The sequence below is a fragment of the Lissotriton helveticus genome, chromosome 9, assembly GCF_964261635.1.
Source record: "Lissotriton helveticus chromosome 9, aLisHel1.1, whole genome shotgun sequence".
NCBI lineage: Eukaryota > Metazoa > Chordata > Amphibia > Caudata > Salamandridae > Lissotriton > Lissotriton helveticus.
The window spans coordinates 336,136,858-336,163,504 of NC_136070.1; the positions used below are offsets into that span (position 1 = coordinate 336,136,858).

The window sequence follows — 26,647 nt, forward strand, 5'->3', positions numbered from 1 at the left end:
TTATATACCTGCGGGTCGTGTCCCGAATGCAGATAATCTGTTGATCTGACTGGGGTGCAGCCAACTGAGTGTGTGGATTCCGTGTAATGTTTGCTGTGGGGTGTGGTGCCAAAATAAGAATAAGAACGGGAGGTATTGAACAATAAAACCTGCAAAACTTATCAGAGCAGGTCCCAAACGAGGACCCTCTCAAACTATGTTGCAATTGTATACTGCTTGCAACAATGTCAATTTGAGGTAGGGCTGATGTGTGCATCAGTGGCATTCCCTGTGTGCCCTTTTGGTGTCATTTTCATGGAATCCCACACACCAGTCAGCGGGCCCTGGGTACTCTTTTATTGTTTTCGTGGTGTCGCAGCGTGGCGTCATTACATAGTTAACGCTGGGTGTATCACGAGTCCCCTTGATCAGACTGCGGCTGATAGGAGGGTTCCGGCTCCTTGAGCTCCTTTCTCTTGCGTGGGGGTGTGGATGTTTTTAGGATACATTGGCAATCTGTCAGGGCTATATGATGTCGTCAGCGGTTTGCAGTGTGACCTCTAAAAGGCTCTGTGAGTCTAGCACCTCAGGCCACAAATGAGTTCTTCTTCATCCAAGGACTGAATGGTTTCTGTGTCTGGATGCAAACCCTGTGGTTGATCACCTGTGGTTATTTGTTCCAGATTCGGAGTGTGATTGGTGTGTCTGGTTGGGTCATTTCCTTGTGTTTGTTGCTCTTCTAGTTGTTTTTTATCCTGGCGCGTTCTCATTGGAACAGCAGATGCTGTGTGCTCCGACACATGCCCCAAGCCCTTTAGCCAGTCCCAACCTTCCACAGGAGAGTCAAAGAAGTGTGTAGTGCCTTTAGCCACTACTCGGAGTTGGGCTGGGAACAGAAGGGAGTAGCTAATTTCTAGCACTCTGAGGCGTCTCTTCACTTGTTGGAAGGATCCCCTACACTTTTGCACTTGGGCCGTGTAATCCGGGAACAGCATGACGCGTGTGTTAAGTACAGTTTATATCTGAAAGAGACAATCAGTTATAGATTACTTACCTTGTGAATTACCCCCAGGTGTCAGACTGGATCCGGAGAAATTTTCGTCAGCAGTCCCCTGGGCGTCGAAAGGTGGCATCAGTCGGCTCTGCGTTCGTCATTGGCGTCGTGCTCGTTGGGATGACGTTGTGGCAGCTACTTAGACAATGCCCTCGCACGCTGATGTCAGTTCTTTCTTTTTCTGCACAAGCCAGCGCAGATCCGAAGCGAGCGATACCTCCAGTCACTTTTTGACTTACTTTTTTGCAACTTTTGTCAACACCGTTTTTGAGTCTATCGACTCTTGGTGCATGTTAGTGATGCCCAGTTTCAAGGCTTGCGGTTCCTGTCGAAAACTGATGTCGGTGACGGATCCGCACTGCATGTGTCTGTGGTGCCTGGAACGCAGCCACGATCCCAAGTCGTGTTCCGACTGCTAGGCCATGAATCCAAAGTCTTTGCGCGAGCTGTCCCAAAAGCTTCTTGAGGCCCGGCAGTCCGCTCCACGCTTTTCAAGGTCCCAGTCGCGCAGGAGGTCGAGGGACCAGTCGCGGAGCCACCACCACCACTTGTCTTTGAAGTCTTCGCACTCCTCAGGTAAGTTGAAGCACAAGAAGAAATAGTTTCCCTCCTTTTCCGGGACCCGGAGCGAACCCTGCCCAGCTTCGAAGCTTATACTAAGGGATGCATGCCATCTTTGGGCAGCCTGACTCCGCTGGCATGCCTTCGGGCCCTGCCGACTCGGCTCGGGCCCTGGTGCCGCAGGGTCCCCTTGGATACAGGCCTGGATCCGGATCGGCACTGGTTGACCTCATAAAACCTCCCCCGGTGCTGATTCCACCGGCACCGCTTCCGCAACTGATGCTGGTGGTGTCCCCACCCGGCGTCGACCCCGGCCTCCACCCCGATGTGGACACAGAGTCGGACTGATGTCGTTCGACGCTGAATCCGGAGCCGATGGGTACTTTTATACCCCTGTTCTACCCTGGTTCTTTCAGGCCAGATTGGCAACCAGAGGAGGACCTTTAACTGACCAGTTGGAGTATGATCCGGACTGGAGAGAGGAGTTGGGGGAAGCCAATGTTCTGGATACCTCCACAGCAATAAAGAAGGGGATTCCCCGGAGGGATTTACGGATGATAGGCAGGCAATGGGGTACAATAGTAGAGAAAGAAAAAAGACCCTGCCAAATCGATATATAGAGGTCCTTTAGAAGGATCCTATTTTTTACATGAATAGTGACACTCTAGGTTAGGAGCCAAACGCACATGTATGTCATTCAATTCTTTTTATTCATCAATAGCTTAATCAAGTTCATTTTGATACAGAGGATTTCTCATATAGTTTTCATAAAAAACACAATAAATATCGGTCATGGCAACAAATTCAATAAAAGAGTTAGCGGTCCCACACACACCGTACCACATTCAGATCAAATTACATTCAATTCTATCAGATATACTATCATTCGCACAAGGTTTCACTCACTACATACATGGGTACATCAAGGCCAATAAATGCAACCAAGGTGGAGATGGTTGAAATGACAAAGACACAGAGGGGGCGCATATGGATGGATCAAAGCATCTTCTTCAGATGGATAACTGCCACCCTCTGGAAAAGCGCCTACACGCGTTTCGGTGTAGTGCCCAGATAGGGCCGCACCTTCATCAGGGCACAGCGGTACCACGGGTAGGGGACACACGACACTGAAAGATAAAACATACACATAGATAGATGCACATTGATTCGGATTGATATTTTATAATTATATCTTATTTCATTTAATAACATAACCATTTCACTCCACACGGGATGATCACCATGTGGGCAGCTTCAACCTCATGGGGTCACTCAGATATAGATCTATTACATTGAAAAACTTAAAAGAACTAGGAATCATTAGGGGCACCCAGACATACACTCGGGTATCTATTCACATCACACACACATAAAGAATCACAGCATACTTTTGTGTAATAGCAGTTCGAAACAAGATGGGACAAACTTCGCCGGGGATAAGAACGGTAGATATGAGTCCCTTTTCCTAGGAGTTTTTAGGACTGGGGGCCCCAGGGGTTCTGCACCCGGTCCTATTTTATATGTCTCAATAAGGTAGTGATTTCATCCAGTAATTTTTGGTCTAAAGTGGCATAACATAGGGATCACGAAGTTTAAATTTGGATTAAGGTCCCATTAGCCGACTATGCCGTGGAGGGGGAAAGGTCCCTCAAGATTTACGGTGGACAGGTTCCTAGTCCAGCTAGCTCCGGTGGTAGAGACCCCAAGTACCCATTACCGGTGATGTCCAAGATATTAAGAGGGAGACACTCACCTTCAAAAACGGGGGGGGGGGAGATAACAGCTCGATGGATCACGCAGCAAGGTAGTTCGGAGGGCTCTATTGGTGTGGATGGGATGATCCAGGACAATATCAGAACTAAATGAAAAGCAAAAACAAACACAAATGAAGCACATGTAGGTGAATATATTGTCCATGGTCTACAGATACCTCATCTTACATGGGCCAACACAGTGCTTTAGTGGGTCTCAGCTTGACAATCCACGGGTTTAAAGGTATTATTCAGGGCCTTGGATGCAGTGGGCGCTATGTCTCCGCCTTGGCCATGTTGCAAGGACCAACACAGTTCTTTAGTGGGTCTCAGCTGGATAGTCCACGGGTAAAACGGTATTACTCAATGCTAAGGATGCAGTGGGCGCTATGTAGCCACCTTGGCCTAGGGGGAGGCAAGCTGACTCGGACATAGCTCTGTCCGGTACACCTGAGCTCTCTTTTAAGTGGAAACACGGGGGGATAGAGAGGGGATCACACCTGATACCACGGGGGGCATGGGGGTCAGCCTATACAATGGACCATTACCTTTTGGTGGTTCGATTTGTAAGAAGTAGAAGAGACGGATGAAAACCGGCTTCCTTAGTTTTTTTTCCAGGGAATTCCTATGGCCAGTGGAGAAAATACAAATAAACACACCGGTAAATGGATTATATTTTTGAGGGGTAGTCGGCAAGTCTGATCACATTCCGTTGCCCGAAAATTCATATTTGGAAAACTCGGTTTAACTTACTGGAGCACAGTTTGAAAGAGGGTTCTATCCAAGATGGGATATGTAACAAAGTGCGGCGTGAGTACCTGGAAGGGCGAATAAGATACAAGCGCAGGCTGTTACCACCCGGGCACGGTTTATGGTGGTATGATCGACCAAGTTAGCAAGGTGGCTCTTACTTACTAAAGATGTCAGGGTGAATCCGGAGCCGATGGGTACTTTTATACCCCTGTTCTACCCTGGTTCTTTCAGGCCAGATTGGCAACCAGAGGAGGACCTTTAACTGACCAGTTGGAGTATGATCCGGACTGGAGAGAGGAGTTGGGGGAACCCAATGTTCTGGATACCTCCCCAGACCTTGGCATGTTGTCTCTTCCTACCGTTCTGTTCGCCAGGATTTTCTGGTGTGAACTTGGTTCGCAGACCCACCTCCGGTGTTGGTATTGCTGGGGTATCTATTCACAAGGTAAGGAATCTATAGGTAATTGTCTCTTTCAGATGAACAAGTTACTTACCTTCGGTAACAATATATCTGTAAGAGACATAGATTAGTTATAGATTCCTTACTGCCCCACCAATCCTCCTCATTCTACGAACTGACTACTAGGGTAAAGGACTTCCTTTCAGGGCTCTAGTTTTGGGCACCAATGGTGAGTGTCTGGCGTGGAATGTTGTGTAAAAGAACTGACGTCAGCCCACGAGGGCGGCGTCTAGGTAGCTGCCGCGACGCCATCCTGGCGACCACAACATCAACGACGAATGCGGAGCTGACCAACGCCGCCGCCGCAAGCTACGCGTTTCGACACCAATTGTGCCTTGATCACACGTGTGATCAAGGCACAATTGGTGTCGAAATGCGTAGTGTGAGCTAAGAATAAAGTAATTCTGCTGTAATTTCCTGAGTGCGCGTCTTCCATATAAGCAAACTGTGGATAATTGAAAATTTCGGCTTCGGAGGTCTGCAGGAATCTGCGCGCCACCTGACTTTGGGAGAAAGGATCCCGGAAGGACCCTTCATGTTTGTTTGGATATATATATATATATCTCCTCAAAGAAAAGGCAGAGGCCAGCATTGGGAGACACCACGGAGGAATTTAATAATGAAACATTACAGCGAATGCATTTCGGCATCTAGCCTTCTTCAGCGCCCTAGATGATTTCAACAACAGTCGGAATGGCATTCGCCTCACTTTCAATGTCCTGCTTCATTCGGATTGGATAAGTATCCCCTCGCCCCCGGTAGTTCTACTGCACACCTGTTGCAATCCTCGAGGAACTGCTGATCCCAGAATCCAATGTGCGGAGCCTGGTAAGTAATGCAGGGGGAAATTCAAAATAAGTGTTCGGATTTTCAGGACTTCGTGAACCGCTGCCATCAATGTTCCGTATGGTCTGTTGCATGTACATTCTCCCTCGGGTCCCCCAGATCGCATACCATCACGAACTGGTGTAGTTTCAGCGGGGGCAGGAGACAATGCTTCCCGCCTGGCATGGAGTTGGATAACTCCCTCACCGCCTCCTCCGTCTTCCAGTCGTGACAGGGGCCACGGTAATCCAATAACTTGGTGAGAAAAAAGCCGAAGCAGTTCCAGAAAAGACCAGGCCAACTAAACATGCGGGGGCCAACTAAACATGCGGGGGCCTCTGTAGCACGACTCTGGCACTCGTGCAAAATATCCACAGCAACCTCCTCAAAGAAAAGGCAGAGGCCAGCATTGGGAGACACCATGGAGGAATTTAATAATGAAACATCACAGCGAATGCATTTCGGCATCTAGCCTTCTTCAGCGCCCTAGATGATTTCAACAACAGTCTGAATGGCATTCGCCTCACTTTCAATGTCCTGCTTCATTCGGATTGGATAAGTATCCGCCCCGCCCCCGGTAGTTCTACTGCACACCTGTGGCAATCCTCGAAGCATCGAGGAACTGCTGATCCCAGAATCCAATGTGCAGAGCCTGGTAAGTAATTGTGGAGTGTGGGGGTGTGCGGGCCGGAATAACAGGCGTGGAGGCCGGATGTATTGTGCTATGGTTAGCTTGAGTTTTATTAAGTATAACAAAGTCAAACTCTTGGGCGCGGTGTTTAGACACAGTCCTTGTGGGTCGGGATGGTTCCTAGTGAGGAGGGTCCGCAGGTGAGAACACAGGCAGGATGTCCACAGCAGGGCTGGTGTGCTTCTTCCGGGTTGCGGGCCTTGGGCGTCCCTCGGAGATAATGGAAAGAGACACAGGGCAGTTAGTTCCAATAGACACGGAACTTGGTCGACTGACACCGGCACCGGGAGTGTGAGGGCGGAAATAGACCGTGAGGGAGGGCGGTAGGGCAGGGGAAGACGGGAAAGATAAGACAGGATGCAGGGACAGGGTGAAAAAAGGGGGGTGTTGGGTGGGCGATAATGTACAGTGGAGGGTGTTTATAATATACAGTGGTGTGTGCGTGACTTCTTTGCATGCGGTACAGATTTACACTAATTACACTATCTACACGGGGAGGGGGAAACACGGAGAATGGTAACAGTTTACTCACGTGCCCCGCCGTAACTCTCATCCGAGTTACGGCCGCTTTCCAGCCGCCTCCTGAGGTTGCCACCAGTCCTCGCACCAAACGTCTTCCTCTTCCTCCTTCTCTCGCCTCGTCCTCTCTCCTACAGACTCCGCTGTCGGTCCTCCGCGTCTCGCCAACTCCTGCCACGAGTCCACCGCTGGGAACCCTGTCTCCCCGGCGTCGCTGGCTTTTCTATCATCCGACCGGGTTCCTGGAAAACAGCTTCCGGGGTCAGGCGGGGTCACTTCCGGTCCGTCGGTAGCCGGCGCGCTTCCGGGGTCAATCCAGGTCACTTCCGGTCCGCTGTGTTCCGGTGCTGCTGTCGGCGCCTGCAGGGAGACAGAGAGAGGGGTAGCCGGTTTTGGCGGCAGGTTAGTGATGCCGCCCGTATGGGCGTTCCTACTGTAGCGCTGAGCCCGGGAGGGAAGGGGCGTCCCTTTACAGTAATGTAGGGGGAAATTCAAAATATATATATATCTATCTCCATCCTGGTCGGCCTTCATGTCTCTAACTACCTTAGACTAGACGAGGGCCTTTATTTATTAAACATTTGCATTTCACATAGAGCTCAGGTTGGCTTATGTGGGTGTCAGTAGTTTATTTACTGCTTGTTTTTTTTTTTTTAGCATTCTGGTATTGTTTTATTCTCGATTACAATTGCAGGACTTGAAGTACCAGAATGCAATGGACAAACCTGAATCTGATGAGCTTTTCACTCTTGGCATTTGTCATCTTGGAAGTTCTTCAAATAATGGTGCGCCAGTTTATGCACCCTGTACATGGGAATGTTGGGTATTACATTTCCGTACAATAGGAAATTAAATCCCTCGTTGATAAGGGCAAGCAGTATTTTGTTGGCAAATTGATTGATTTTGTGAGCAAAATGAAAATTTCCAGGAAATTGCAATGCAGTGAGATGTACGGGGATAAAATATTTTTTATGAAAAGGAAAAGCTGCTATCTGAAAACACATAGTGTAGTGTTGTGAAATTGCAAGCTTTGACTTGCATTTTCAGAAAATGACAAGCTGATGACTGCTGACAAACTGCCTACATTTCCAAAGTGTATTTAAAGCTTATAGTTGTGCCTGAGTGATAATTAATGCTAAGTTGAAAACTTATTTTGCTGATGTTGTCGCATAATTTGCTTGGTATTTGTATGTTATCTACTAGCTGCTGTAGAGATTGTTTATTAAGTCCAAGGATGAATCTCATGAGCTACATTAATTGACATCATCACTAAATACAACTGCTCCTTCAGACCTTAGCACCTAAGATCAGTGTGACCTAATGGGCATGTGTGCTTTCTGAACCTGTAAGGTCTCTGTAAGTAGAGAGGATGGTTCTGTTATAAGAGCCTGTGTGTTCTCTCTAACTGGAATTATAGCTCTGATGCCACGGGCATTGTGAGATTGTGAGAACTGTGTACCTATCAAGTACCCAGTCTATGTCTTCTGTATTTCCGTTAAGAACGACGAGCTACATGGAAGATCAGGATGAGAAAATGGATTGAATTGGAAGATACATTTGAGGAGAGTCATTCTGAAAAACTATAGATAAGACTTGAAAATCCATATTTATTTGAACTCTCTGGAAAACCTATTGCTTTAGATAATTTATTAGATAATTTTTCTTATGCTCCAATGCTTATTTCAAAAATAAATTATTGGGGTGAGTTTGACAGGAGGGAGACTCCATTGGGAGAAACACTCTCTCGAGGCACTATAAGTGTGCCTTATGAACTACCCATAAAACATATCCATTATAGTTATTCCTAGGGAAACTGTGATGTAGAATTCACCGTGTGCCTCAATTGACACAAAATAAATCTCTTGGGTGAAGTTGGATTTGCATCCTTAAGAGGAAGAGGTCTATCTTGTATTAAGGCCATTGGCCACCTTGCTATGCGACTGCAGCCTCCCAGTGGCCTTCCGTCCTTCTGAGAGCAATAATCCTGTCAACAAAGCAGAGGATCATTTCTTGACTTACGAAGTCACCATGAAGAAGGCTTTGCACTTTATGATGTGATCAATTAGTAGCTACAATATAAACACCCCACATCATGTGGGGTCATAATTGGGACACTTTTACTCTCTGTGACACAAATAGGTCAATGTTTTTTGTAGTCTGGATGCTGTCCAATAAAATTAGATTAATTGCAGTGTTCATAGTCTGTTCTTCAGATTGTTTTTTTAAATGTTTATTCCTGTTCTTGCGTTCTTTGTTCTCCTGTATAGTTCCTGGAATCACAGAAGACCTCTGTGCCTAGTCGATCTTCAGACTGATAGCCTTCCTAGCTGTAATTGACAGTAGCACCTGTAGGGCAAGGTTTCATTAGCCTAATCAGGAAGGATGTGTCCAAATTGTTGTGAGAAGAGCGTAAAAGTATGATTTTGCGCAGTTTGACATTTGGATTCCTAGGTTGAATATTGAATGCGTTTCACATTGCTCTCTCCAGCAGTGGTCAACCATCTTACTGTATTCACTGATCTCTCTCTCTCTATTTCCCCATCACAGTCAAAGACAACTGATATTAATTTACAATAGAATGTTGTTTTCCAATCTTATGTTATTTAATTAGACAGCCAAGGACAGACATTATCTAAGAAGGTCTTGTCTTGCTTCAGCTTCCGAAGTGAAGTCATGTAAATATTGTGCTTAATAAGGTGAAAGCCATGATGATGAGACTAGCAAGTAGAAAGAGCAAAGTGTAGCCATTCATGCACTAAGGTTTCCCGTTGCTCCTCCAATACCACTCATTTGTGATGAGTCCTGTTGCAATATGCTAGCAGCTTCTGTATTGTCTGCTGACGCCACTCTTTTCCAAAATTTCCTGACATCTGGATATTGTTCCATCGATCACTTCAAATTTACGAAACTCTGCTACAATAATTAGATTGTGTTATGTCTGTTTTCAACAGCGTTAGCTAGTTTTAAGATAGTACAATTCAAGACGAGAGCTGCTGTGCAGGTCTCCATTCCTGAAGGGAAAGGGACCAGACACCCAAGGCTATATATATCTAGACATCTGGACCCCAGTGATTTTGCTTCCCATGTAAGCTTATGGACTGTGATTTCACTCTACAACTTTATAATGATATGATGACCCGCAGCATTTTTAACTAAGACAAGTCGGAGTTCAGGCCTGATAGTGGCACATTTGGCTACTATTAAGAAATGTGTCCTATCATCACTGTAACTGGACTAGCTGGAGATCCCGATCAACCCAATGGTGGCTTATGATGTAATGGAACTTGAAATTCTAGGACGCGGTATGGAAAACTGGGCTGAGATAATAGGAAACCCCCTAGGCTGGGTTTGTGCTTTCCTGTGAGGTCAAACTCCGCTTGTTAGTGTCCGCACCTTCACTTTATCCCACCGAGACCATTGCATGCAGACCCATCACAAGCACTATTCACCATTTACATGTGGCCACTGGTGAATGCGATTGTGCAGTAACCTGAGCCTGAAAGATTGTTCGTTAACAAACCACAAATATTCTTTCAGTAAAAGCAGCAGATGAGGTTGTTTGGGAAACTGAGAGTTGTTTGTATTTTGTGACAAACTCTTCAGTAGTTATCCTTTCCCTTAATAGTCTCAGTTGGGGCTTTATGTACACACTTTTAGTATGCATGTGACCTCCGGGGTAGTGGATAATCCTTAAAGCATAGAATTTCCCTGGAGCAGGTCTTGAAATAGATGGATTTTAGGAAAACTTCACCTGAATATATATTCTTTCCACGGCAAAGGAATACAAGAGGGATATTATACTCTCCACAAGAAGTAAAAGTGAATTATCTTATCTGAAAGAGAAACGTTAGTGATAGATTCCTTACCTTAGAATAATCCCCAGGCGTTAGACTGGATCCAGAAAGTTTTTCATCAGCAGAACCCCTGCGCGTCGGTAGGCGGTGTCGTACGGCTCCGCGTACGTCGCTGGCGTCGTAGTCGCCGAGATGACATCACTGGAGCTACTTAGATGCGCCCATGCGCGCTGACGTCAGTTCTTTTTTTTTCCGCACCAGCAAGCGCAGATCCAGAGAGAGCGATACCCCCCTAAATTTTTGGATGAGTTTTTGGGACTTTATGTCTCTGTTTTCAAGTCATTTTCAATCTACAGGTGCATAGGGATGTCCGGTTTTAAGTCCTGCGTGGCCTGTTCCCGCACAATGTTTGTGATGGACCCACACCGTGAGTGTCTCTACTGCCTGGGGCGCAACCACGACTCTGAGTCGTGCCCCCACAACCGGGCCATGGCTCTGAAAACTTTGGAGGTACAGTCCTGAAAGTGGCTGGAGGCCCGGGAGTCGGCTCCGCGCCGCTCGACCTCCCGGTCCCGTGGGAGGTCAGGGGACTGTCCGCGGAGCCATTACCATCATTCAAAGTCTTTGCACTCGGAGTCAGGTAAGGCGAAGCGCAAGAAGGCGAAGAAGCATCGTCGCTCTTCGCCTTCCCCTAGCCGGTCGCGCAATGCGGCTGAGGATGTAGGTGGCACCGCCCCTGAGGCTCCAGCAGAGTCTAAGCAGTTGCCGATGGCCTACCCTCCTTTTCCGGGTCCATCTGTGACTTCGGCCTAGCTGCAGGAGTTCCTGTCAGCTGTGGCATGTGTCTTCGGACCGTCCGGCCCCGCTGGTGCGCCTGCGGGCCCGTCTGGGGGTCCTCGTTCTTCGATGTCGCCAGCTCCGGCCCGATGTCGTCGACGACTCCGGTCTCAATGTTGAGGCATCCCGTGGATCTCGGCCGGGATCCCCATCCATGCTGACTGGTCCTGTACGACCTCCACTGGCATCGTCTGCACCGGCACCAGCCGCAGACCCAGCCGACACCATTCCCGGTTTCCTCCCCGGCGTGGAGCCGGTGCCGGAAGGGTGTCTACCGACGTCGATTCCGATGCCGTTTGGGAACGTCTTTCCCTATAGCCACCGACTTCCATATGTTCCACCTGTTCAGCAGGCTGTGGAGGATGGGGAGGACTGGGATGGGTATGAGGACTCTCTTGCAGCTCAATGCGAGTTAGACCAGGACTAGGATGAGGATCCGGGGATGCAGGTGATCAGGATTATGCTCCGGAACCTGGCGCACTGTCTCCTTCTACCATGGCTACGGAGGAGGGTGGTTCATATTCTATGGTGTTGCATAGGGCAGCCAAGGCTCTCCACCTCGAGCTCCCTGCTGTGGCCATCAGGACTAACCTCCTGACAGAGGTACTTCGGCCAGCTTCTGCTTTCATGGACCCGCTGCTGCCCTTTAATGATGCACTCTCAGACGTTCCTTTGGGCACCTGGTCCAGGCCTAACACAGGGGCTCCTGTAGACAAGAACGTGGCACGACGCCATCGCCCGGCCCCGGGCGACCCCGTTTTCCTCTCCCAACACCCCACCCCTGAGAGCTTGGTTGTCCAAGCCTCTGCGTCCCCGAGTGCGTTCCCTTCCGCACCTGCGGACAGGGAGTCCAAGAAACTATACCAATTTGGGAAGAAGATTTTTTTCTTCCACCGGTTTGTGAACACCGCATGTCTCTTGGGCCGTTATTCCCATTCTGTGTGGGATACGCTTGCGCAAGTGCTACCTCAGTGTCTGGTGGAGGCTCGGACAATACTCTCTCAAGCTATTGCTGAGGGGAGAGACGCAGCCAAGTTCACCATCCGTTGTGGTCTTGACACTGCTGACTCCCTGGGCAGAGAGATTTTAACAACAGTGGCGCTACGCCGTCACGCCTGGCTGAGGACGACTGGCTTTTCTAGGGATGTCCAGAACACATTTATGGACATGCCCTTTGATGGCACTCGCCTGTTCGGCGATAACGCAGATTGCGCATTGGAACGTTTTAAGGACTCACAGGCTACGGTCAAGTCCTTAGGCATTTCGGTTACACGCACTCCTTCTGCTTCAGTTTTTCGCTCCTTTCGTGACCAAGGAAGGGGCGCCCAAGCACGTTCGTTACAGAGCCACAGGCCTGCGCCGCAACAGTCTCAGTGCAGCAGCGGACATGGGACCCTCAGAGGCGGGTCACGTGGCCAGCATGCGGGTCAGTCCACCACCCCCTGCAGCCACTGCCTTCAAACCTTCTTAGTCCAGTGTTTCAGCCCACCAAACGCCAGCGAGTGGCAGGATTCGCCATCACCTCCACCACTGGTGCACCATCACCTAGGGTGTTCACAAAAGTGATGGCGGTGGTCGAAGCTCATCTAGCAGATCAGGGGTTTCAGTCTTCCCCTATCTCGACGACTGGTTGTTGAAGGCGGGCTCGCCCCAAACAGTCGTCTCCCACCTCCAGACTACAGCCGACTTCCTGCATTTGCTGGGGTTCTCCATCAATGTGCCGAAGTCACACCTGATTCCCTCTCGGAAGCTCCTCTTCATCGGCGCAGTTTCGGGTCTATCCTCCCTAACAGCGAGTCCTGGACATTCGGGCTATGATTCCGATCTTTCAGCCCTTGTCCCGGGTTTCGGTCAGGTAGACCTTGAGGCTGCTGGGCCTCATGGCCTCCTGCATCCTGCTCACCAACCATGCCAGATGGCATATGCGGGCTCTGCAGTGGGACCTGAAGTTCCAGTGGGCGTAGCATCAGGGGAACCTGTCCGACTACGTCCATATCTCGGAGGGCACAGCACGACAATTGCAGTGGTCACTCATGAATCAGCATTAGGTCAGCGGCAGATCCCTCTCCCTTCCCCATCCGGAGTACACAGTGGTGACGATGCGTCCCTCCTGGGATGGGGCGGCCACATAGGAAAGGCAGAGATCAGAGGCCTCTGGCCTCTGGCAGAATCCCAGCTCCATATCAACCTTCTGGAGCTTCTGGCGATGCTTCTTGCACTGAAGGCATTCTTTCCCTCTGTCAAGGGGAAGGTGGTGCAGGTGTTCACAGACAACACCACCGCCATGTGGTATTGCAACAAACAATGCGGGGTGGGGTCGTGGACCCTATGTCAGGAGGCTCTGCGCCTCTGGGAATGGCTGGAACGTCAAGGCATTTCGTTGACGGTTCAACACCTGACAGGTTCTTTGAACGCCAGAGGGAACAAACTCAGCCATCGGTCCATGATGGATCACGCATGGCATCTTCACTCGAAGGTGGTGCAAGGTCTCTTTCGACAGTGGGGAGAGCCTTGGTTAGATCTATGCGCCAACGAAGAGAACGAGCAATGTCAGCTGTTCTGCGCGTTGGAATTTCCAAGGCGGCACTCGTTCTGCGATGCTTTTCGTCACGAGTGGAGTTGCGGTCTATTGTACGCCTTTCTGCCTATACCACTTCTACCCAGAGTGCTGAAGAAGTCATTCTTGAGGCCCCGGACTGGGCTCAAAGAGTTTGGTATCCCGAGCTACTCATTATGAGCATAGATCCCCGGTACGACTGACTCTTTGGGAGGATCTTCCATCGCAGCAGCAGGGGACAGTCCTCCACCCGAACCTGTCCAGCCTCCACCTACATGCGTGGAGATTGAGCAGCGACAGTTGATTCCGTTTGACTTACCTCCTGAAGTTTGCTATGTCATTCTGGCAGCCAGGCTTCCCTCAACTAAGTCGAACAAATTTGTGGCATGGTGCACAGCAAAGGCTGTGGATCCCCTTTCTGTTCCTCTTCAGAGGTTCTTTTGTTCCTTCTTTCTTTGGTCCGGCGTGGCTCTGCTCTGGGCACTATTAAGGGCTACCTTTTTTGCAATCTCGGCCTTTCTCAGGCTCCCTGATCAGCCCTCTCTTTTCAAGTCCACTGTTGTTAATAGATTTATCAAAGGCATTACTCACCCTTTCCCTCCTATTCCGTTTGTGATGCCGCAGTGGGACTTGAATCTGGTACTTACTTTTTTGATGTGCACTCCTTTTGAGCCGCTCTACAACTGCCTTTTCTTTGGTTGACTTTGAAGATTGCTTTCCTGGTTGGCATCACCTCTGCTAGGCGTGTGAGTGAGCTCCACGCTCTTTCTTGTAAGCCTCCTTTTCTGTCAGTCCATCCGGACATGGTTGTGCTTCGCACTCGTCCTTCCTTCTTGCCAAAAGTTGTCACTGCTTTTCACATTGGGCAGACTATCACCTTGCCCACTTTCTTTCCGCCTTCGCACCCTTCCAGAGAGGAAGAGAGGCTCCACTGTCTGGACCCAAAACGTGCGCATTCCTTTTACTTTAATCGCATACAACAGTTCTGGGTAGATGACCAGCTCTTTGTTGGCTACGAGGGCGCCAAGAAAGGCCCGGCTGTACACAAGAGGACTGTCTCCCGCTGGGTCATCTTGTGTATCAAGGCCTGCTATTCTTTGGCTAAAAAAGGAACCTCCTGTGGGGTTGCGCACCCATTCTACCAGGGCGACAGTAGCTACTACTGCATTGGGACATGATGTCCCCCTGCAAGACATCTGTCAGGCAGCCACGTGGGCCTGGCTGCACACTTTTATTAAGCATTATTGCCTTCACAGTCCAGTCCGGAGAGACGGCTTCTTTGGCCGTTCTGTTCTCTGTGACTTTCTGTTGTGATCTTTGTTCGCAGACCCACCACCGGAGTTGGTATTGCTGGGGTATCTATTCTAAGGTAAGGGATCTATCACTAACGTGTCTCTTTCAGATGCACAAGTTACTTGTGTAACAATATATCTGTAAGAGACATTAGTTAGTAATAGATTCCTTACCGCCCCACCCATCCTCCCCGTTGCAAACTGATTTCTAGGGTTAAGGTCATCCATTTTAGGGCCCTAGTTTCAATGCACCAGTGGTCTGTATCTTGCATGGTTCTGCGTTCCTGGCGTGGAAAGTCATGTACGGAACCGATGTCAGCGCACGTGGGCGCGTCTAAGTAGCTCCAGTGACATCATCTTGGCGACTGCAACACCAGCGACATGCGCGGAGCCGTACAACGACGCCTACCCACATGCTCGGGTACTGCTGATGAAAAACTTTCCGGATCCAGTCTGACGCCTGGGGATTCAGGGGCGGCTGGTGACATTTGAAAGATGTGGGGCGTAAAAGAATAGTCGTACTTCACAGCGGCGAGCGCGCGAGCCCGAACCACCTACGTGGGTTCTCCCCGAGAAAATTTTGAAAAAAGAGTGGGCAAATGGTGTATTTTCAAGCAAACCAGAAGGTGTGAACAACAGCTCAATTAATACTACTTTTTGGAGTTGTGAGAGTTAAGAAACCTTATAGAAGTTTGACCCATAATGAGAATGCTCTGTGAATATGGAACTAAAATGAACAACAATTTCCTGGTATCGCAGTAGCACAACTATTCTTAATCATACTATATATAAGCACAAGCGAAAATTTACAATACCATGATTGACAGGGTGATGAATTTTCTTGGACACTAGCGCTTAGGGAATGTAGCAATTTCTCACTCCAAGGCTCTCAAAACTATTCAAACATCAAAAATATGTTTTTGTGTAGTGCTTTGAGGCGCTGACAATACATGCAGACAGGGCGTTGGACACAGGTTGAGCCCACCATGGGTGGCGAAACACAGATGTGTCCCACACACACCACTGTAAAACACTGCCATTACAAGATGGAAGCCATGACAGGTGCATCACTATTGAGGCAGCTAACGAGAGGTGTTAACATGCTCAGTACAACAGTGTTCCACTGTGGTACCAACAGGCTCAAGTTATAATGCTGGCTGTGCCACTGCCCTGTGCTTCAGTTAACCATTTGCCAAACTTGTGCCACCTATAAGCAGGCCTAACTACACTATTAGGCGCTATATAAACAACTGCCTCCTGCCTACAATCAACAACAAAAGCTGGATGATGCAGCTGCACTGGCATGTTTGGGGAAGGGAGTATACTGAAGTGGTAGATTGAAGCCAAAAACTGTGTTTCTCTTGCAAACATACGCCAAACAAATCTGTAACTCTTTTCCCTAAAATATATTTCCATTTGACAATTCTAATACACCCAATACAATTTTAAACACATCAAAGGCAAATACTAAATTTAATGCTGGACAGTTGGCCCTGGACTAACTGTTTTTCTTTTTAACTTCCTAAGATCATTTAAGAATATTTTTCCTGCGATCCCCAGGCAGTCAGAGTGTGTAATAAAAGACTAAACAAATTGAACTAGGGAGTTATAAAAAAACACACAAAGACGGACATTTGCCACCGACATTGGAATGTTCAAAGACCCGGTGAACCCACTTTAAAAACCATTGCAGTAGTCGAGGAGCAGAAAGCGGCTGCAATTATCAGTGTTGTCAAAGGCCCAAAACTACTAAGGAATTTAGACTGCTGTGCAATGTACAGGAAGTGCTGTAGAAGAATAAAAAATAAAGCTGCAGCATGCTCGAACATATTTTTTGGGAACGACATAAACCATTTTATAAGGAGATTGTTATTATTAGCAAATAGAAGCTGTCAAATGATTGAAAGATTTATAGGAAATCCAAACTGTGATAAGTAAAGGTGCTTTAGCATGTGTCTCTGTGAGAACTATACAAAAGCCTGTTTTCTACAGAAGTACAAGGTCTGCATACAGACTGTAATCTTACAATTGGCAGAGAAAAAACCCAGACTGTTATCTGTAGAAGGAATGTCATCATGTGAACTTAAATTCTTTGGGGGAAAAAGCAAACCCAGATGGAATGATAGACATGACAGAGGCATTCAAACATAGAACCTGTCTTTTCTACTTAAGGACTGACCTCGTAATAATGAAACTAAGAAAATACACGGTGTCTGATATGCCACACACAAAACGGTTATTTTCAAACTGGAAAATAGAATATATTTTTCAGGAACGCAGTCAAGTTGATAAAGTCTGCTGAAGACATCTGTGCGCTAGGTAAGAACAAAATCCCAATTAACTCGGAAAGCGTGCGCGCAATAAATTAACAATGGGTGGTTTCTGGGTCTCGTCCCAACACCACAGCGCGTGCAAGGGGAAAGCACGCCCACGGGGCACAAAATAACCTCCCGCAGACCATGGGGGCCCCTTACCGGCTGCGCGCTGCTGGGTTCTGCTGTCCCGGATGCGACTTCTTAACCGTGATCAGCTTTGTGTTCCCTCTTCAGAACCGTCTCCCTGAAGACAAGTGTCCTCCTGTCCTGCCGGCTGCTGCTGCCCGTAGCAAAAAAGATAGAGTGCACTGCCCGGAACAGTAGAGCGAGGTGTGCCAGATAAACCCCATGTACTGGTTGGGGACTGTTTTCGGGGAAATCACAAAAAAACAAAGCTGTCCGACAGGTTTCAACAAAGCCAAGTGTCAATTTGATGGAATTCCGCCATTTGAGACGTAGTGTGGCAGACACGCTGAGAAGCACTTGACATTTTGGGTAAGAATGCGAGTCTACATAGATGACACATTCTTTCACTGGGCCTGCGTGTCAGTCGAGTCCCAATCTAATTTAATGGGCCATCAGTCACTATGGCGGGTTAGGTTAAGACTAAAGTCAGGATTGGCTTGGGGCACAGGTTACTCTTCGCCCCAGCACGCCCATTAGGAGACCGAAGGGCTCCTAATGGGCATGCGCAAACACAAGTGCGCATGAGTGGGCACAAGTAAAAAATTCACCCTCCGTCCCCACTCATGCGCACTTGTGTTGCTGCATGTTGCCCTGGTGACAATCATGTCAGTCAACATGACGCCAGACCGCCCACCCCCTTCAGACTCTGAAGGGGGTGGGCGGTCTGACGTCATGCTGACTGACATGATTGTCAGTTCTCCCTCGGCGTCTTTGAACTTAAGTAAACTGATTCAGTTTACTTAAGTTCAGAGACGCAGAGGGAGCTACGGGCGGGGGGCTATGCCCCCATGGCCCAATGGACGCACCGCACCTGTGGGGATTATTGTAAGGTAAGGAATCTATCACTAACTAATGTCTCTTACAGATATATCATTACACAAGTAAGTAACTTGTGCGTTTCACTGATTTGCCCCTAATATGACCCACCGCCCATGTCATCATGAATGTTTTGGATTATAATCATTCGCTGTTCTCAAAAAATCATGATCATTGTTTTGCCTTTTATTTTCCAGCTTTTATGCCTATATTCCACTCTTGATAATTCAAACTTGGTGTTAGGCTCATTTTACAGGGAACATTTTGTTTCTGGACTTAAAAGATACATAGCTTCAAAATTCCTCAAATTGATTGGTGAAGGTACTTTGGTGCAGTTTGTTCTAAGAGGACCAAAATGTCATCTTGTTGTGGACGTTAGGTTGTAATCCTAAACTTTGCAATTTCTCTATTTCCTGATAAATATATAGCAATATAACACCATGAGCTTTTGTTACTTGACAAACACTAGTGACTTCAAGCCCATAATTCACCCCAGTCATGTTGCCTTTGTGAATTGATGGGAAGGATGCCACCTCTGTATATTACAAATTTCAACCAACGGAAAACTTTAACTAATGTAAATTAGCATTTTTATATTACATGTTATGTTGTTTTAGTATCTTATTACCCTGTATTTTGTGAGTGTATGTTTATTACAGTTCCAAAGAAAAAGGTAAAAGAAACTGAAATTCACGTTATGTTAGACAAACCATAACCTGTTTCCCCACCTTGCACTGCTCTTGACCTCACCTGTAACATTACTGATTAAATCATCATTGACATCACTGATGACGTTTCAATTGCTAGCATGATGACAGGACTGGTGAGATCACATTTGACTCCAACAATAACATCATCAATGCTATAACTGCTATGAACCCTGTGATATCACAAAATGTCTACCTAATGATTTCAAAACATACATGTTCGACAGTTTTTTTTCGAAGGCACAGTTTTACAGCTTTTTACCCCCTCATACCACCCACTTACCTTCACACACGCTTCCATCTGCATCATTAGCTGAGACATAAGCCTTGAGAATATCGTGCACTCGTTTGAAGATACCGAGTATAAGTAGCCACAACCATAAACCACACTTCTTAGTCTGTCCTGTCTTTCTTCTTCATGTTACACTAGGTGTAGATTTTCCAAGTTCCCAATGAATACTCTGCGCATGATGTTGTTTTCTGTGAAACTTTATGCTTAGTTTTTCACTACCATGAAACGATGCCTGTGGCTTAACAGAAAATATGCATGGCTGATGAATCTGACCAGACCGTATATATAATCACGTAAAGAATGGTAAAAACACTTTAACTCTGCCTCTTTCTAGTATGTCATATAAGTGATGTATGTACTATTTATATAATGTATAGAATTTCAAACACAAATAATTGTTTAGAATATCTTCCCATAGTAAATGGTATACATTATGCAAATTATTTCTCCTTCAGTCATACTCTGAGGTTTCATCCCTTCCTTCCTGCATTAAGTGACTACAATCTTGGGTCAATTTGACCATCACCCTGTACCTTGGGTACACAGGGTCAGTTTGTGCCTGGCACATGCTTCACAAGCATTATGTTCTAGATGCACACTCTTAAGATCTCAGACCATCTCCAAGGTATTGACTGTCCATAATGTTGGGCTATTCATCTTTCTTTGAGGTATACAATGTTATCTTCAATCAATTGATTGACGAATGCATGCACTGTGTCAAACATATTTGTTCATACATTGATGATGTCCTATGCAATCTCACCAGGCTTGTGAGATTTGAGAAGTCCTCAGTGGTATCAATTATGTCATGTGAAATGGTATCAGTCATCTAATGTGTGTGGTCGTATACAGTCAATCAGGGGGTGCAATTTATTGTATCCATAGCATATGGTAACTGGTGAATACCAGTGTTTTCTTGGTAAATTTGTGAGGGTTTCATAAGCATAACTTTAATGCCTGACATCAGAATCTTGCTGTTGTGCTTCTTTTTAATTAATTTTACAACTTTTTGCCAGCTTTTCACCTCAGTAAGCTGCCTAGCTTTTAAAAGAAGTTACCTGAAGTTGTTTTGTAAAGCCTTTGAATGTGCAACTTTGCACACTCCTAAAAAGCACCAACATAATAAACCTGTTAAAATGAAAAGGCAGAACAAGGTAACGAAACTACCTATTAATAGTTTCATTTGAATCTGACTAACTTCAAATGGATAGGACAAAATCTATAAGGTAGACCTTTTCAACTTTTTAAATCCAAAGTATCATATCGAAAAGAGTACAACCATCAACTCTTAGCAATTGAATTAGTCTTGGTTAGTTCTACTATCCATAGATCCATGTCTATCCTGTCCGTCTTCGTACACATGACAGTTGAGAACCCATCGACCTTGAGATTAATAAACCATGCAAGAAATTTAAAGCCTCCAGTAGGTCAACCAAAATATAGCATTATATTCAACAAGTTTCAGACAATAAAAAAACTTTCAATGACTGAAGCATTGTGGCTGGGCCCTTGAAGTAAAAGGTTCAAACTGTGAAACACCCTCAGTCTGTTACCTGAGAATCCCAACTTAAGACTTCGTTTCAGAAAGATGATGAACCGAAATGTATAGGGAAAACTATGACCAAATGAGGTGGTGAGTTGATTCATCCGTTTTTTAGGAGCTGTTCACAAGGACTGATCAGTGTTTCCCCCACTTTCACTTTAACTATTGTATGGCGAATCTCTCTGTATCTTCCCCAAATCCCGCTACCTCTCCTCAGAAGTTGAACTGCCATGCCAACGAGTGCCACTGGCTCGCTTTTAGTCTGAATAACTGCTCTTTACCATCTTACCCTAGGCATTATTCTCAAGTGGGTAAAAGCGACATATTTAGTGCCATAGAAAACAAAATAGACAGACACATACAGAATGCCTGTTTAAAGGTTTTTGTATGACTTCAATAGAAAGACTGCATCTGTAACAAAAGGCAGTGGCTTTAAGAAGCAACTCACTTTTGTGTTTCATTGGTAAGGTATATCAAGAAATATTAGAACATTGGAATGTGGAGCACTCCGGGCCCACAACATCGGAATATAATGGAGTGCTCCGGACTTCTAGGGGCTGGTAGAAGCCCGCAGAGCAACATTCCAATGATGGTTTTGTTCACAGCTGCTGCTGTGAGCAAAGGCCTCGGAGCCCGAGTGAATTAAAACCCCTTTGGACTCGCAGAGGCCTTTGTTTTTAGTAATTAGAACATTCTGCCCTTTAGGGACGGAATGTTCTAAAAGCCTGAGAGCCCTCCTAGTGGGCTCTACTGCACAGTAAAGGCCCGCTCCCTTTTTAAAGGCCCTCGCCTTCGGTTCGGGCCTTTAATGGCCGGTAGAGCCGGTAGGTCGGGCTCAAAGGCTATAGCAGAACATTGGAATGTGGAGCGCTCCATTGAATACACTGGAGTGCTCTGGGCTTCTACAGGCCAGTAAAAGCTCGCAGAGCAACAATCCAATGTTGTATTTGTTCACAGCTGCTGCTGTGAACAAAGGCCTCTCGGAGCCCAAGGGGATTTAAACTCCCTCGGGCTCCGAGAGGCCTTTGTTTTTAGTAATTAGAACATTCTGCCCTCTAGGGACGGAGTGTTCTAATAGCCTGAGAGCCCTCCTAGTGGGCTCTACTGCACAGTAAAGGCCCGCTCCCTTTTTAAAGGCCCTCGCCTTCGGTTCGGGCCTTTAATGGCCGGTAGAGCCGGGCTCAAAGGCTATAGCAGAACATTGGAATGTGGAGCGCTCCATAGAATACAATGGAGTGCTCTGGGCTTCAACAGGCCGGTAAAAGCTCGCAGAGCAACATTCCAATGTTGTATTTGTTCACAGCTGCTGCTGTGAACAAAGGCCTCTCGGAGCCCAAGGGGATTTAAACTCCCTCGGGCTCCGAGAGGCCTTTGATTTTAGTAATTAGAACATTCTGTCCTCTAGGGGCGGAATGCTCTAATAACCTTAGAGCACTCCTAGTGGGCTCTACCGGCCATTAAAGGCCTACTTCCTTTAAAGGCTATTTTCAAACATTGGAATGTTGGGAGCTCCATTGAAAACAATGAAGTGCTCTGTGCTTCTAATAGCCAGTAGAAGCCCTGGGCTCCAACATTCCAATTTTGTCGTTCACAGCTGTTGCTGTGAAACAAGTGCTCATGGAGCTAATTGGGATTTCAGTCCCCTCGGGCTCCGTGAGACCTTTGTTTTATTTGTTAAGTTATTATACCCTCTAGTAGAGAAATGTTCTAATAGCCTTATACCCAGTGCTTAGTTTGTAAAAAAAGAAATAAATGTTGGGCCCTCAACAGGAGGCCACCACAGTTTGCACCACACATTGCCACTGTACTTACACAACTACTAATCCTCAAACTGCTACAAGTGTGACAATTGAGACTATTCAAGGTCACCAAAGCTTAAAGAATGGCTTGGGTGGGAGATATTAGTTGTTTTTAATGTTTATTGAATTAACAAACAGCTGTTTTTCTGCTAAGGTGATTACACAAATAGCGCCACCATGTGGCAGCTGTCATAAGTGCTGCTTCTGGTGCCAGCAATTAAGAGTCGATGCCAAGCACCAGAAACCACAGGCTCAAATTTAGCTCAGCTTATAGCCCTCTGCAGCTGGGCTATGCTGGCATTAAAGTTTAAGTCTGGTTCCCTGTTAAAGGCCCAAGCCGCAGGCTCAGGCCTTTAATGGCCAGTATAGGCCGCTACGGCAAGCTTTAAGGCTATATTGGAGTATTGATACCTCCTTTAAAGACAATGGAGTAGCTCCAGGCTTATAATGGCTGGTTCAAGCAAACATTCCAATGTTTGTCTTCAGTAGCTCCAGGATTATAATGGCTGGTATAAGCCAACATTCCAATGTTTGTCTTCATGTTTCTCCCTTTTTAATTTAGAACATTCTACCATTAGGGGCACATGTACCAAGGTAGGCTTTTGCGATTCCTTAATTGCGATTATTAAGGAATCGCAATTATGGAATCACAAAAGCCTATGCATGTAGGAATCGCTAAAAAAATAGCGATTCCTAAACATTCCTTAATTGTGACTCGTAAATTGCGAGTCGCAATAAAGGAATGGCTTCCCATTCATTCCTATGGGCCTACAAGCCCTTCGGAATGAATGGGAATTGCATGCGCAATTTGGGAGTACCCAATAGTTACTCGCAAATTGCGCATGCAATTTCAAGGGTACCAAAAGGACACCCTGTTGCACCCTGAAATATGCATGAGTGCAGATGTTGCGCACACACACGCCCCAAGGGCATGTCGTCTTCACTAAGTTAGCATGAGCACGCTACAGCTTGCCTGCTGCTTTGCGCACATTACTACACATCTTTATTTTTTGCATATATTTTCCATGGTTGTTTTCACATGAGAATTCATTGCTGAGTTACTCTCTGCATGTTCCTGGGATTTTGACTGAACATTGTGAGCAAGGTCGAACAACAGTGCCCCTTGTTATTTTGTTCTGATCAGACCTTAGCCCTTAGACAAAACATACTGATTCACTTGTTGTCTGGACAACGTACTTCGGTTTTATTCGGATACACGAACAGGTGGGACACACTTAGAGAGGGACCTTTCCAGGGAGAAGAGCGAGACAGCGCCTATGATGTAGATTCTGCATGTTAGAGAATGTTAGTTAAAATAAATATTTTAAACAGTTTCTTGTCTGTCAGATCTTATTGTGAACAAGTACAAGAGTGCGAGCAAAAGGGTGCGTCTTGTTACAGCGATTCCTAAGAGATCTGTGAGTGTTGTGTTCTGGGGTGTCTAATCATTAGTTTCTCTGTGAGTGAGTAGGCGATCAAGTGAGACACTATAGCTAGTCAGTCCTGGGCTCATAGGTACTAAGTTGGTAGGAGGACTCTGTCCCTATACACCAAGGTCTTATAATCCTGTCCATAGTTCTGTTTTTGGGCAGAATCCCTGCAACAGGCTATAGTAAATGGCACCCACACTTTCCTGCCATATCTCTCACATATGATTTTATGGTACCTTCAGCATTCCATAAATAATTACATGGCTAACATTTAGTTTCGAACACCCATTAAAACATACACATCACACCTGCCGCCATCTAACCGAACTGAAACAAAGAAAAAAAAACACATACTCATTCTCTCTCACGTACTCCCACTCGCACACACTACCTTGCTTTAAGGAAGACACATGAAACACCAAACGACAAAATTGTATTACTTCACAGTACATATGCAGTGTACACAAGGATAAAAATGCCAAGGCGGGAATAAACGATGAGGGTCTTCCAACAGCTTGAGGATGGGAGGCAGCAGAATAGAGCATTAATCAAAAAAGCATGCATACGCCTAAAAGCATTACCTGAGAAGCAATGAAGTATTAGTGGCCCGGAACAGCCACAACATAAAATGGTTCTTTTAGCACAGATAACAGCATGGTGAATGAATCGAGGCCGCTGCTGTAAGCATGGTGGACCACTCCATGAAAGGGTTGTTCAAATGATATACTTTCATTAATGGACAGGAAATGGTGAATTGTTCAAAATTCAGTATAAGGAGATCATCCGTCACCTTTCTTGGATCATAGAGAGGGAACATGCCTGCTAGCCTGGCAGTTCGGGATGGACTGTTTCTAATGGAGCAGGGTCAAGACTGATATGCATATAGCTGAGTCCAAACTGAGGTGTCTAGTGTGCAGAATAACGATGGATTGGGATGCGTCCCGAGTGATTACCTGTATCTTAGATTAATTCAAGCATTCAATTCATCAGTTTTGTACACTTATTGCTGATAAGATGCCTGCTGTGACTTCATCATCGGACTGTGCAGAGGCACCTGGAAGAGATTTTCAGCATGCTGCCAGTCTCAGAAGAGGAACATGGGGGCAAAGCCCCAGCCCTCCTTTCTGTCCGCATTTACTAAGAGCTTAATTTTTGGATGACTAGTCTATCAGGTCTCTGACTAGGTGATATTACTATATTTTGATCCAAGGTTTATTATTCGCTGATTTCTGTAGCTAGTGCTGATAACTAACCACTTATTTTCAGGATTTATTTGATCAAATAAATATTTGTCTTTGTCCAATGTGTTCCTACTCATTTTATGTGCCAGTTGGTGCTCTGGTTTTGTTGAATGAACTGTTAATTATTTTTATAGTATTTTTGATACACTGTTATTAATTTTTGTTAGAACTATATGCTTCTGATATAATTCATCTGGGTTTTAAAGTTGGGGCCATCACAAAAAATCTTGATCACATCAACTATCAGATGAAGTAGAACGAGAACGTCCTCTGAAAAAGATAAAAGCGTCTATTAGTGTTTTTTGTAGCATGTCTATTTACAAGTGGCACCAGTCTAAAAAAATTCAGCGTCCTAGGTATGATGTTAGACTGTGAGCATTCGGGCTAAATATATTGACCTAGGTGCCCAGAGATGTCTGACGCTGCTCCACAGTATACATCCCTACTTTTCAGAACCAGATCGCAAGGCTATTTCATTATTGTGGACCTACACACCAACCCTGAAAAAGTATATAAACTGTGCGTACCTTATGGTGATACTTTTAGCCATGTTGTCATTGGAAAGTTGTTTTAAACCGCAACATGTGGAGCAGTAATTATATCCTTCAAGTACTCTGCCTTGGTGAACTGTGTTGCATCACCCCGCATCCTTAGTTTTAGCGTTATTGGCTTGGGACTTCTTTGTTACTTGTAAGCAAAAGGAGACCATTTTGTGGGCCTGGCTTGCAGAAGACATCACAGTTGTAGACTTCTGTCCTCTGCACCATTGTAGCCACCTGCATTAGGTGCTTAACTGAGTACAGAGGAGTCTGTGATAGATGAGTTTCCGTAGGAGTAATACTGCGCTTTATCAGTTTGCTGCTTTTGTTGTAACTCACCACCGCTTTCGAGAAGACACCAAAACAATCATATGCCATGAGACCACAAATGAAAGGAGAATATCAGCTCAGATAAGTTGTATATTAAAGGGAAGAAATGCAAACCCCAACAGAGAGTGTATCTCTGCAGCTTGTGGCAGTGATGTGGTCCTGGCTGAATCTAAAATGAGGAAATAACTTGGACTCATGAGTATTAGGAATGGTGTGCTGTCATAAGGACAGGGTTAGCTATGTTAGTGAGAGCTAAGGGCTTTGAGTTTTCACTTGACTTGGGGGATTTGGATGTTTATGATTAGTGTATAGGTGCCACGATTTGCTTACCAAAGAAAGGGTAGGGTTCCCAAAACTGTGATGCAGGCTGGATCAG

At 46.2% G+C, this 26,647-nt stretch overlaps 1 protein-coding gene across 3 annotated transcripts in view; it reads left to right on the plus strand.

Moving 5' to 3' along the window:
* The window catches only part of TTC7B (tetratricopeptide repeat domain 7B), a 1,395,621-nt gene that overhangs the window by 850,647 nt on the left and 518,327 nt on the right, over positions 1-26,647 (plus strand). The window lies entirely within an intron of this gene.